Source organism: Nicotiana attenuata, unplaced genomic scaffold (assembly GCF_001879085.1).
Source record: "Nicotiana attenuata strain UT unplaced genomic scaffold, NIATTr2, whole genome shotgun sequence".
NCBI lineage: Eukaryota > Viridiplantae > Streptophyta > Magnoliopsida > Solanales > Solanaceae > Nicotiana > Nicotiana attenuata.
The window spans coordinates 24254-38215 of NW_017672703.1; positions in this window are offsets into that span (position 1 = coordinate 24254).

Here is a 13962-nt window from a genome sequence, read left to right on the forward strand (position 1 = left end):
CAAGGTCGGAAGCTTAAGTTATAAGAGTTGACCGAGGTTTGACTTTTGTGTAAATGACACTGGAATGGTATTTGATGGTTCCAATAGATTCGTGTGAGGATTTGGACTTAGGCGTATGCCCGAAAATGATTTCGAGGTTCCTAGGATAATTTGGCTCTTTTTGTCGAAAGTTGGTAATTTGAAGGTTTAGAAATTTTATTAGTTTGATCATGGGTTGACTTTGTGGCTACCGGGGTCGGACTATTGTTTGGGATTTGGAATAGGTCTATTTTGTCATTTAGAACTAGTGTGCAAAGTTTGGTCTCATTCCGTGTTGATTTGGAAGGAATCGGACGCTTGGTTCTGGATATTGGAGTTCTTGAGTTCCAAAGCTTACATGATGCATTTTGGTGTTCGACTTGTGATTTTGTATGTTATTTTGATGTTCCGAGATTGCGAGCGAGTTTATATGAGTTTTATGTACTTGTGTGGATATTTGGTGTGGGGCTCGAAGGGCTTAGGTGAGTTTCAGACTGATTCCGATAAGTTTTAGATAGCTTCAGATTTTTGCTGTTGCTGCCTACCTCGCATTTACAAAGATCTGCCATTTGCGAAGGCCTGCATTACCGAAATCCTTGCGCATTTGTGATGGTAGGCTGCCTGGGGGGACATCACATTTGCAAGGATATCTATCGCATTTGGGACATTGGTCTAGCAGCTGGGACTTTGCAATTACGAAGTATTTGTCACATTAGCGACATTGGAAGGCAACAGGGATATCGCATTAGCAATGTCTGTGCTCGCATTTGCAATATTTTCTCGGGCAGCCTTGGTTCGCATTTGCGAGCCATGGGTAGCATTTGCGCAAGTCCCATTTGAGAACCTCTGGTCGCAAATGCGACATATGCATCAGGTTAATAGCTGAGCATTTCTAGACTTAGACTCCCTTTATCGTAACCCTAGACTTGGCGAGGGGCCATTTTTGAAGAGGATTTGCACACAAAGCTATTGGGTAAGCGATCACTCGATTTTGATATTTTATCTTGATTTCTTATAGATTTTTACACCAAAATCATGCAACTTGAAAGGAATTTTTGGGAATTTTTACTATGTTTTAAAAACAAAAATTTAGTATTTGAGAGTTGATTTGGACTCAGTTTTAAAAACTAATACATATTTGGACTCGTGGAGTTATGGGTAGTTGAGTTCTACCTCTCGACTCGGGTTTGGAAGGTGCGAGTCCGGGATTGACTTTTGTTGACTTTTCGAGAATTTAGTAAAGAATGGTACTTTATTGTTTGGAGTTTATTCCTCTAGTATTGATTGATGTTATTGAGTCGTTTTTGGCTAGATTTGAGCCGGATGGAGGTGAGTTTTAAATGAAAAGCGTTTTTGGGATATTGAATTAGCTTGTTTGAGGTAATTATCTTGCTTAACCTTGTGCGGGGGAATACCCCTTAGGATTTGGCTTTTAATTGTTTATTCGGGTTATGTGAAAAACAACGTGTACACAAGGTGATGAGCCTGTTAATTTTATATTGATACTGTTAATTTTACATTGGAATAGTATTGTATTTTGAATATTTCGTACGTATTCAGTTATAGCTCATAACTGTGTACTACTTAGTTCTGGGGAGATGTATGAAGTATAGCCATTTCGGCTTGTATTAATTCTATTTTGGTTTTATATTAAACTCCGCTTTATTATATCATGTTTTATTGATTTAAAGTTGTTAAGTGATAGACTTACCTAGTCTTAGAGATTAGATGTCATCACAATCTCTTTGGGGAGTTTTATGGGTCGTGACGGTTGAGTCCAACAAGTAGCCTATCATACAAATATTTTATCTAAACTACTCTTTATTTTTTTATTTTTTAAAAAAGTAATCTTTATTTCTTCCTTAAAATTTTACTTAACTAACAATTCACTAATTGGAATGGTAAAGATAAATCCTTCTTATTATTCTAAGGTGCTAAAGATTTTGAAACATGTTTAGTTTGTCAAAACAACTAATATTTGAGATATCATGGAGTATTTGCTAGATGTAGTGGGCGTATAAATACCCCCTCTTATTAAGTGCTTTAAAAGATTTTGCAGGACTCGGGGCTCGCCTTAGGGTGGGGCACTATCAAAACGCCTTGAGGCTCATGTATGAGACTTAGTTCTTTGAGGCTTATGCCCCTGAGTGTCCGACTGTGCGCCCTAAACACGTCTAACACTCAACGCATGGGACTCGTCCGACGGTTCTATACAAATCATGTGTCGAATTCATTGATTAGTACCTTTTTTACTCCCAAATGTTTTTGATAAATGAATGATTAAATTTTTTTCATCTATAGGAATATGAAAATTGTAAGTAACTCAAATAACGAACCATAATATTTTATATTTACTAATTGAGAAATCGTAGGGATAAATATTATTTGAATATTTCTTCTGAAAATAGATAACCAAAATTTATATCTTTACTTGTTAGATCATCATCTCTTAGTTGTATGTCTCTCAAAAGTATGGTACATTTATTGTTTTGCTATTTAAAAGTAATTTTGCATTTACTCATGAGGGAGCAAACTTTTAAATTACAGTATTGATAAAATTTATTAAGTATTTACTTTTAGGGAGGTAAGATGTGCAGTTTGATAATTTTTTTAAGAAATTATGATTTTTAACTATTTGAAAGTTAAAACATCATAGTTAATTTAAACTTCATAGTAACTTTAACAGAATTATATTTTATATTCTTGTAAAACATGCTAGATGTTTAGTTTTATATGAGTTTATTCAATTCTTTATGATTTTCTTGAACTTTTAATGTATTTTATACATTTTTGTGTTATAATGCTGTGTTATATAATTATAAATTAAAAATTTAAATATCCATGGGCTTACGCCCCATGTCTCGAGACTTACGTCTCACCTTGTATCAGGTAAAATGCCGAGCCTCACGCTCCCCGTCTTTTAAAAGAAGTGTTGTTTTTAACTAAAATCGAATAATCCAAAATAAGTATCGCTTTAGAAAATCAAAAATGTTTATTTATTAAATTTATTTGTGTTTAAAATAAATGACCTGAAAAGATTGAATAGAGATGAACGATTATTTAAAAATAACTTAAAATATTCACTCTCTTGGTCCTAATTTAGGTGTCACAATTTGGACTCAGAGATCCAAATTTCTTAATTTTGATTGTGAATTTGGACATGAATTTTTTAAGTGTTTTAAAATAAAATTTACAGATTTAAAAATACATAAAAGTAGTTGCGGATCTAGAATTTTAAAATCGTGGGTGCTTGCCGATTAAATTCCAAAAGAAGAGAATAAAGTAGTTTAGTTGTAGGTGCTCACTCAATTTTTATCTAAATATTTTTATAATTGCCTATGCAAATTTACTAAATATAGTATAAGGTAATGGGTGCTTTAGCACCCACAAATGCCTAAGTAGATCCGCCACTTCATAAAAGATACAATAAGTCGGAATAAATAATTTTAAATATTTTAAAAATATATCAAAAAATTACAATCAGAAAAATGATTTTCTTAATGATACCAAAATCTTAAATTTATGTAAGGCTTGGTCAAAGAAATACCTCACGCGGATGAGCATTAAAAAGTAGGTCAGAAGGCTGCGCAAGTAGCAGCGGAGACCGGACACTGCGACAAAGACAAAAGCAGCAGACCATACATATCCCTCATTGCTTAAACCACTAGGGGGTCGTTTGGCAGGAGTGTACATAGTGCTAGATAGAATGTATTAGTAATATTAGTATTAATAATGTTGAGATTAGTTATGCTAATATTATTTATAGTGAAATTATTTCTTATCCATTGTTTAATTTGGTGTATTGAAGCATTGCATAATTTCTAAAAAAAAATTATGTTATTTACAAAATTACTATTCAAATTCTTTATCTTTGTACACTATTTGTCTTGCAACAATTACTCGTTCATATACATAACTACTTTCATGTTCCACTTTAAGAAAAATTCTTTTTTTTTTTTTGTTTTCCGCAATTAAATTGCTACTAAGAGTAGTAATTTTGTACATGTAATAATCAGTAGCTAATCTCTTTCTGCCTATCAGCACAGAATAAAATTGCAACTTGCAAATCTTATTTGCATTAATCAAAACAAAGTAAATAAATAAGCAACAAATATACACGTTCCCACATGATCATATTTCAGTAATTATAAATATTTCATTGTAGGATTCAATAGAAGAAAGGAATTAAGTACATTAACCATGCAATCAAACACCACGGTAATCAAAATAGTTAGCTAAATTGAACTTAGCAGAACACTTTGATAGCATTCAAAAATAGTTGGCATACTCTGAATTAGTGATTTTGGACTGGCTATAAAATATGGCGAAAAGTATTTAAAATATGTTTTGAGGGATTTGAGGGGCAATTCCGTCTTTAATCATGTTTATGCAAGTGTTTAAAACACTTGCATTATTAATATCATATTTTGCTATGTATTAGTTATACATACGATAACACCTAATAGAATGTATGTATTAGTTAAACATAAGTTGAAAAAATGTACTCCCTCCGTTCCAATTTATGTGAACCTATTTCTTTTTTGGTCCGTTCCAAAAAGAATGTCCATTTTCTAAATTTGGAAACAATTTAGCTTAAACTTCCAATTCTACTCTTAATGAGAAGCTTTTATAACCACACAAATACTCTAACCCCTTTTTTGACTTGTTTAGGACCACAAATTCCAAAAAATCTTTATTTTTTCTTAAATTTCGTGTCCAGACAAACAGATACACATAAATTAAAACGGAGGGAGTACCAAATAAGTAATTAGTTAGCACAAAGCTAATTGTATACGGTCGAAGTCACATGCCCCCGGTGTAGAAGCTTGAGGTTCCGCCCTAGGTCCGATTCAGGGAGAGGTCAAGTTCGAAACCGGTGGACCAAGCTCGAGCTCGAAGACAGAGCGTAATGCCCGGAGGCAGGAGTTCAAGGAATACCGAGGCCAAGTATGCTCGACCTCGAAATAGGACCGTTATGGATTTGTACCAGAGCAAGCTAGATTCCTGCCACACCCCTGAGATCATGGCGCAAATTCCGGAATAAAATCGTACAATTCCGTACTAGGCAGTTAGACAGCTATAACAAGAATATTCCTTACTGTAGATAGAAATATTCCTTATTTAGGGTTCCTCTATTATAAAAAGGGAGCCCCAATCATTTGTAAGACTACCTTTTTACTGAGCAAAGAATATACCCTCTACCTTTTCGCTTACTGTTCATCAGCATTGTCCTTTAGCTCTATTGTTCTTATTTTACTTTTCTTACTTTATTGCTCTTGGTCATCTCGAGGTCACCGTCTCGAGGTCATCACTGTCAATTGTTATTGGTTTGATCCGCTTATCCTTTTTCCATTCCTATTTCATATTTCTTGATTACTAATTGGTATTGAACTAAATCACATATCTTTAAAACTACAAATCAAATTTAATTGTTACTCGTATTTTTCGAGGTAAACCGTTGGCGCCCACCGTGGGGCTAAAGATAATAGTGATTATTTCTTTACTGATTCTTGTTACACACGTTATCTTTACGCTTTTTCTTGTCAAGAATCTTTGATTTTCAGGCTGATACATGTCTAGCTCACAAAATGCACATGTTCCTGACAATGAGGGTCTTGGAGAAAACAACAATGTAGGGGTCGGCGTACCACCAATAAACCCTAGGGAAGTGCCAAACATGGAACCAGTTGATGTTGATTCTCATATTGCTATAAACACCAGCCTAGGCACAGACCCCGAAGGGAGCGTACGCAGGGATGCTCGACCAGGGGACCAAGGAACGCCAGGAGCAGGAGATGGAGGAGTTAGCCTCCAAGTGATATTTGAGATGTTGCAGACTCAGCAAATCGCATCGCTCAACTTCAAAATCAGAATAAGACCCCGAGTGTAGCTGAACATGAAAACAATCAATGTGCTAAACCAACGCCGGAAGGACCAAATGGAGACAGCTCGGGGACTGACCCCACCATTATAAAAATGCTCGAAGAGCTCACTAAGAGGATCGAGTCCGGAGAAAAGAAAATTGAGGATAATGACAAGGAGGTGGAGACTTATAACTCCCGTGTAGACAAGATACCGGGGGCACCTCCAGTTTTGAAAGGTCTAGATGCCAAGAAGTTCATACAAAAACCATTCCCTCAGAGTGCAGCCCAGATGCCCATTCCTAAGAAATTCCACATGCCCGATATACCCAAATATAATGGGACAACCGACCCTAACGAACATATTACTCATACACTTGTGGGATCAAAGGAAATGACTTGAATGATGATGAAATCGAGTCAGTGTTGTTGAAAAGGTTTGGGGAAACACTCTCAAAAGGAGCTATGATTTGGTATCACAACTTAGCTCCTAACTATATTGTTTCATTTGCTATGTTAGCGTACGCTTTCGTTAAAGCTCACGCTGGGGCCATAAAGGTGGCCACGAGAAAATCGGATGTCTTCAAAATAAAAAAAATAAAAAGGAACAACGAGATGTTAAGGGAGTTCGTGTCCAGGTTTCAGATGGAAAGAATGGAACTGCCGCCGGTCTCCGACGACTGGGCTTTACAGGCCTTCATGCAGGGTTTGAACAAGCGAAGCTCAATTGCTTCTCGACAACTAAAGCAGAACTTGATCGAGTATCCAGCTGTGACATGGTCAGATGTGCACAACCGTTACCAGTCAAAAATCAGGGTTGAGGACGACCAATTAGGAGCCCCCTCGGGCTTAGTTCATCTTAACAGGTTCGTGGCCAAGCCTTCGAGGGATGCAAACAGAGATTCGAGATCAATTAAAGAAAGGTACCAGCCATATGCCGACCGAAGGAACAGCGGCCCAAGCCGTAACATTCCTCGGAGCGATCGGAGAAACGATCAAGGGCAAAGTTCTCGGGGACTCATGAGTAAGAGCGGGTTCGATAAACATACTGACCCCACGAAGGCTCCCGACTATCAGAGTACAAGTTTAGCGTGGATGCATCAGGGATCATGTCAGCTATTGGAAAAATCAAAGACGCCAAGTGCACGAGGCCCATACAAACCGATACCTCTCAAAGAAACCCGAACTTGATGTACAAGTATCACGGTACGCACGGTCATAGAACAGAAGATTGCCGGCAGCTAAGGGAAGAGGTGGCTCGATTGTTCAACGAGGGCCAACTTTGAGAATTTCTAAGTGATCGTGCCAAGAACCACTTTAGGGAGAGAGATGCAAGGAAAAACGTGCAAGAAGAACCACAGTATGTAATCCACATGATCATTGGAGGAGTCGATGTCCCCCAACGTCCTATATTCAAGCGTACCAAAGTATCGATCACAAGAGAAAAGCGGACTCGGAGCTATGTGCCCGAGGACGTCCTGTCATTCTGCGACGATGAAGCAGAAAACATATCCCAACCTCACAACGACGCCCTGGTAATCTCTATTCTGTTAAATAAAATTCAAGTTAAACGTGTTTTAGTGGATCCAGGTAGCTCGGCAAACATAATCAGATCGAGGGTCGTGGAAAAACTTGACCTGCAAGATCAGATTGTACCCGCATCCCGGGTGCTGAATGGCTTCAACATGGCAAGCAAAACAACAAAGGGAGAGATTATCTTGCCAGTAAACGTAGCCGAGACCATACAAGACACCAGGTTCCATGTCATCGTAGGTGACATGAGGTATAATGCGCTCCTCGGGAGACCATGGATACACAACATGAGGGCAGTGCCTTCAACTCTCCAACAAATGATGAAATTACCGACAGAGGAAGGAGTGAAAACAGTCCACGGAGAACAGCATGCTGCAAAAGAGATGTTTGCAATCGAGGAAGTGGTGCCGATACCAGAACCCTTAGCCTCGGAGAAATCGAGCTCCAAAGGCAAGAAGGCGGCTAAGTGGCAATCACAGCTCCCAGCCCCGACGAATAACAGGTAGCCGAAGGCGAAGAAGCGAACTTCCTTACTCCTCGAACCTTCGTTGTTCCCGAGGAATCCGATGCTACCAAGTCGACCGCTCAAGAGAAAGGTACACCTGGGAACAGGATTGACCCCCGAACTTAGGAAAAACTCATTTAGTTTCTTATTGATAATATGGATTGCATTGCTTGGTCCAATTTAGATATGACAGGGATTCCGCCGGAAATCACCACACACAGGTTGAGCATCGATACCGGGTTTAAACCAGTGAAGCTAAAAGGGAGGCCTCAGTCCGAGAAGCTACGTACCAACATCCAGTTGACAAGATGCTCGAAAAACAAACAGGTAAAACAATGAAAGCCTATATTAATGATATGACTGGTTAAGTCCCTGTGCGCAGAGGACCATTTTAATTCATTTGCAGGAAACATTCAAAGTTTCGAGGCAATGTGACACGAAGCTTAACCCAGAGAAATGTGCCTCCGGAGTTTGCTCGGGTAAGTTTCTCGGGTTCATGGTGTCAAATCGGGGTATCAAAATCATCCACGGCCAGATCGAGGCTTTCGAAAAAATCACGATCGCGGATAGTAAGATAAGACTGTACCAAGCCCTCGGAGTTGCTTGCAAAAGATCTTACAAACTCGGCAAGATTGATGCTCTTAAAGGCGCGCAATCTCGAAGACACACCTTCTTACACGAAGGCCTTAGGTTTTAAAGCATACGTTGCACTCTTTTTTCCTTAGCTCGGATTTTGTCCCAAATGGGTTTTACTGGCAAGGTTTTTAACGAGGCAACAATTATGTGCTACCTAAGGAGAACTCAACAGTATTCAAGGCTCCTTTTCAATCAACCTCGAATACTGGAGGGCATCACCCTCAGAGATTGCATTTTCAAGGAAAACACTTCACGCCTAAGAGGGCCTCGATAGGAAAACGTTGTAATGGGCCAAACGGTCAGATGAACCGTGTCCATATAGAATACTCGAGCCTCGACGGCAGGACGTGTACGCATGTATCGAATTACTTGAAGAATCATTATGTTTATATCAAAAACACTTTGCGTCTCGAAGAAGTCTACCATTATACGAGCTCTACACTTATAACCCTATGGGAAACGGCTCAAGAGCCAAAGCATAAAAGCACCCCCGAACACTCAGGGACTGTCATTGGCAGTCAATTCATCCGAGTCACCAAAAACTCGGACTCATAAGACCTCAAAGAGGCATCCACCCAAAACAAAAGCCAAGGCCAATATACTCGAGGACTAACTTTTCGAACAAGTTTGAAAAGTTAACGGGGAACAAGTCCAAGGGACACACTTGAAGGCTACGGCCAAATAAAAGGCTACGGCCATATTAAAGACTACGGTCATATAAAAGGCTACGACCGAAATAATGCGGCTCGGAGACGTCCGACTTCCGTCATGAGTTAAAGGCCTTCAAACACTTTGTTAAAACCGGTTAAATCAGGCTACCCTCGGCAAAAGCGAAATATAATGGGCTTCGTTTATAAATTCAGCCCTCGAATAATTTAAAGGCTTCAACAACATCAGCCCTCGGTAAAACCTCAAGAGATATTCGATTATCAGTATGCAAACAAGGTCCCGATACGTCAAACCTTCAAAAAACCCAATGGGTACAAAAAACACATGCTAAGGCATAGTTAAATTTTCACTAAGTCTTTTAGCCGAAATGGGGGGAAAATTATGTAGCCATTCTAGAGGCCGAATCGGCCAAACTTAAAGAGCCTAAGGGCCAATCTAAAGAGCCTAAGGGCCAATCTAAAGAGCCTAAGGGCCGATATATAAGAGCCCAAGGGTCAACTTCGAAAGGCTTAAGGGCAAAAAATTATAGTTCGAGACTCCGTTCTCACTTTACCCGGACTATGAGTCACGATATCCCGAGCTCACATCACATCGATTTAAATTTGGCTCGAGGATTATTATATCCATAAAGATCTAAGGGTTAACTATATCTCGAGTTCAAACTAATTCTCGGACCAATCACTCAAAAGTTATACAAACGAAGTATTCCGTAAATAAAGACAATATGAAATCCAGCACAAGTCAAAGATGGGATAAAAAATTCCCCTTATATTTCCAAAAGATGATTACAGAAGATATTTACACGAGGGACACTCGCACAAAAACAAAATGAAGAAACCTAAAACTACTTCGGGGTCACATCTTCAAGGGCCGCTCTTCGAGAGCCTCATCCTCGGGGACTTCGTCTTTGTCTTCTCCACTCTCAGAGCCACTGGCTGAATCATCCTCATCAGAAAGCAGAGCAGCAGCTTCCTCTTCCAGGGTCTTCGCCTTCTCGATATTGGCTGAAGGATCGAAGCCACGAGCGTGCACCTCCTCGAGGGTTTCCCTCCGGGACTGCCGCCTAGCATGGTCGTAGCTTAACTTCGGCCGCAGTGGAGATCTCCTTGGCCCGGGAGTTAGTTGCTTCGGCATCGGATCGGTACGAAGACATAATTGCCTCAGCGTCGGATATGGCCTTCGCCAACTCAGCAGCGGATTTAGCTTTAAGCTCTTCAATTTCGCGGCCTCGAGCTAGGCTCTCCTCCTTCACACTTTGAAACTGACGTCCGAGTGAAGCCAGTGCTTCTCGAAGAGTTTCTTTCTTAGAGGCGAGATCGTCCATGCTTTGCCTCCACCCCAAGGTCTCGGCCTCCTTCGTCTTAAGCTCTTCCTGAAGCTGCATCACCAATTCGCCCTTCTGATGAAACTACGAAGTTAAAAGTATTAATCATTGAAACAAACAAGTACATAACAGACCCTCGAAGGCTATACTACCTTTTAAACAAACTCGGCCCGTCCTTGGCAAGCATGCATCAATTCAACTCGAAGATCGTTGATCTCTGCCACTTAACATAAAGAGTTTTGAGACTGTCCCTCTCTTCCGAAACCTTCTTAAGCTCAACCTCACATCGAGCAAGATCAGTTCGAGACTTGGAAAATGCCCTTTTATGGAGCACCACAGCCTTCATAAAAAAGGAGGGAAAGATAGATTCAGAACAGCAAAAACAAAGGCGCAGGCATAAAAACAGAAAACTCACTTGTTTGAAGAGTCGACGAGCCTCATCGAAAATGAAGGAAGCATCTGGGTCGGGGCCATCTTCAAGCCCTGCAAGGCATTCTCGAAAGATGTCATGCCCTTCGTGGCTCGCTTCCACTTCAGAAGACCTCATATTCAGAGCATCTCGAATTTGCCCCTCGGAGAACTCGAGGCCAGGCTGTAAGTCGTCCACATTGATTACCCCTAGTGATCCACTCGGGGCGTTCTCTTTTGTTTGAAGAGGCTCGGGATCGGGTCGTTCGGCATCGCCCTCCAAATGGCCTCCTAGACGAGGTGCCTTTTTTTCTGCACAATGGCTCGGTGACTTTGTTTGAACTCCCCTCGGAGATTTCTTTGGCTCTGGAATGAGCCACATCAACCATCACCGACGGACTTTGAAACATCGGTGTTTCCTCTTTTACGAGCTACCAGCAGTCGTCATCTTCTTCTTCCTCCAGATCCCGAAGGCGTTGGGCCATTTTCGGAGATAAGGTCGCCGTATCGGCCTTGACCTTCGAGCCACGCTCTTCTTAGGCCTCGGGGGATTTGCATATGACTCTCTTTTTCTTTTTTCTTTCTTTAGAAGACTTTGGAATCTCTTCTTCATCGGCCGGGGCTAGCTCATAGCAACAGCGTCTCCAAGACCTGTACGAAACCGAAATAAGTATCCCACGGGAGAAGTACAAGAAAAAAAACAAGAGAACTCACCATGGTTTTTGGCCTCCCATCGACCCTTGACCAAATCTCGCCAGCAACGCTCCGAATAAGAGGAAGTGGAAGCCAGCTTTCGGACCCAGCCTTCGAGGTCCGGGACCCCACCAGGAAACCAAGCAGTGGTTGCGCCATCGGAGAGGGTTTAGACCAAGGAAAAGGGTAAAGCTGAGAAAGAGAAGAGAAAGCAATGTATAAACCTACCATACACTTACGTTTCATGTTCCACTCCTCGGGGAACGGCATCCAATCAGCAGGAATTAGGTCGGAGGTCCTGACTCGGACAAACCGGCTCATCCACCCTCGGTCTTTGTCCTCGTCGATACTACAGAAGAGAGATTTCAAGGATCGGCGTTGCAATTTTATCAAGCCACCTCGATAAAGTCGGGGACTGTACAGTCTGATCAGATGGTCGAGGGTGAAAGACATCCCCTCGACTTGGCTCGAAAAGAATCTGATCAAGTAAACGATTCTCCAAAATGAAGGGTAGATCTGTCCAAGCGTCACTCGGTATCGTTGGCAAAAGTCAAGAATAACTGGATCTATGGGACCCTGAGCCGAAATTGCAGGACCCAGCGTGAATGGGTAGGTGTATACGCTCAAGTACCCCGTTTTATGTAGTGATGTCCTCCTCGGAGGAAGGAATCACTACTTCTTTGTTCTCCCACTTGCAGTCTTCCTTTGCTTGCGCAAGCTCGTCCTTGGTTATCAAGCAAACATATCGAGACATGGGCTCGCATCGGCCTGGCCTCGAAACAGGTTTCTCGATTTTGAAATCGGACGTTATTTCACACGGCGAAGGGATGCACTCCTCAATACGAGGGGGCACTATTGGTTTGCTCTTGGTCGGTCGGGAATATGAAGAAGCCTTTTCTTTCTGGGGAACCAGTTTAGAGGTTTTAGCCATCACGACACGGAAATTCAAAGAAAATGGAAAGTGTTGATAGTGAGATAGAAGAGAAGGAGGAATTCAGAGAAATTGAAAGAGCTAATAAAACTTTGAGAACAATATGAGAATAAAGTTTGCAAGGTTATGAAGTTTGTCCATTTATAGAGGTCACTTAATCGTACTTTGGAAGCCAAAAGGTCGACCGTCAGCCGCCTCCAATCAATGACTTTAATAACCGCACAAAAAGCAACCTTTTCAGTCACTTCAATCGCCGACATCATGAGATTGGCAACAGAATCAAGGCGTCGAAGATCAATTCATTTTTTATCAATCTATTTCGAGTTCGAGCGAAGTTTTCACTCAATTACTAAGCCCAAGAGCTACCCGAGTTTGAGAAATTTCTCACTCGGGGACTACAAAAAAGCCTAAGGGCTAACTTTATTTCAGGATTCGAGCAAGTACTCGCTTGACTACTAAGCCCAAGGGCTGCCCAAGTTCGAAGGAAGTTCTCGCTCATTGATCGTCTACGGACCCTAAGGGCTAACTTTATTTTGAATTCGATACCTTGCTCTCACTTAACTCGGACTCAGGAATCTCGACGTTCCGAGTTCGCATCGAATCAATTTAAGCTCAGCTCGAGGATTAACGAAAGCCTTAAGGGATATTATGTTGGTTGGTTAAAAACCTAAGGGTTTATTACGTCCTGAGTCCGGTGTTTGGACTAGTCATTAAAATTATACAATCACATTTTTCACAAGTAAAGACAGAACGGAATTCAACACGAGCCAAAAGGAAGACAAAGGTATCATTTTATATTACCGAGAGATGGTTACAAAATATAACTACAACACCCACGAAAGGTACTTACACAGAAACGAAGAAGCAAAAACAAAAGCCAAAAACCTAATCTACTTTTAAGGCCGCGTTCTCGAGAGCATCATCTTCGAGAGCCTCCTTCCCGGGGACCCCGTTTTGACCGTTTGGAATATCTTTGTACCCAAAGAGATTTGAGGCAGAAAGTCTTCGATAAATGTAACTATATTTCCAGCAGCGGAGATTGAACATTCTGTTGAAATTTTGGGCCGTAATCCGATAAAAAAGACCAGCAAAAGAAAAAGACCAGAAGGGAAGACCAGAAGATGTAGCTTCGCCTTCTATCACAAGAAAAATCAAAAAGGTTGCAAGGTGCACGAGCAACGATCCAAGAATGTTTATCCTTGGGACATTGTTTCGGGGTGGGATGCAAAAGTTAGTAGACGATAGTGCCACCTCATTCCATAGAGAGCAAAAGGAATGAAGTGCTACACCAGGTTGAAGTTAAGAGAGATGAGCAACAGTGTAAAGTTCACATATTTTCTGATGCGAGAAGGATTCGGCGTTCTTCTCACGTTGTTTCGAATCA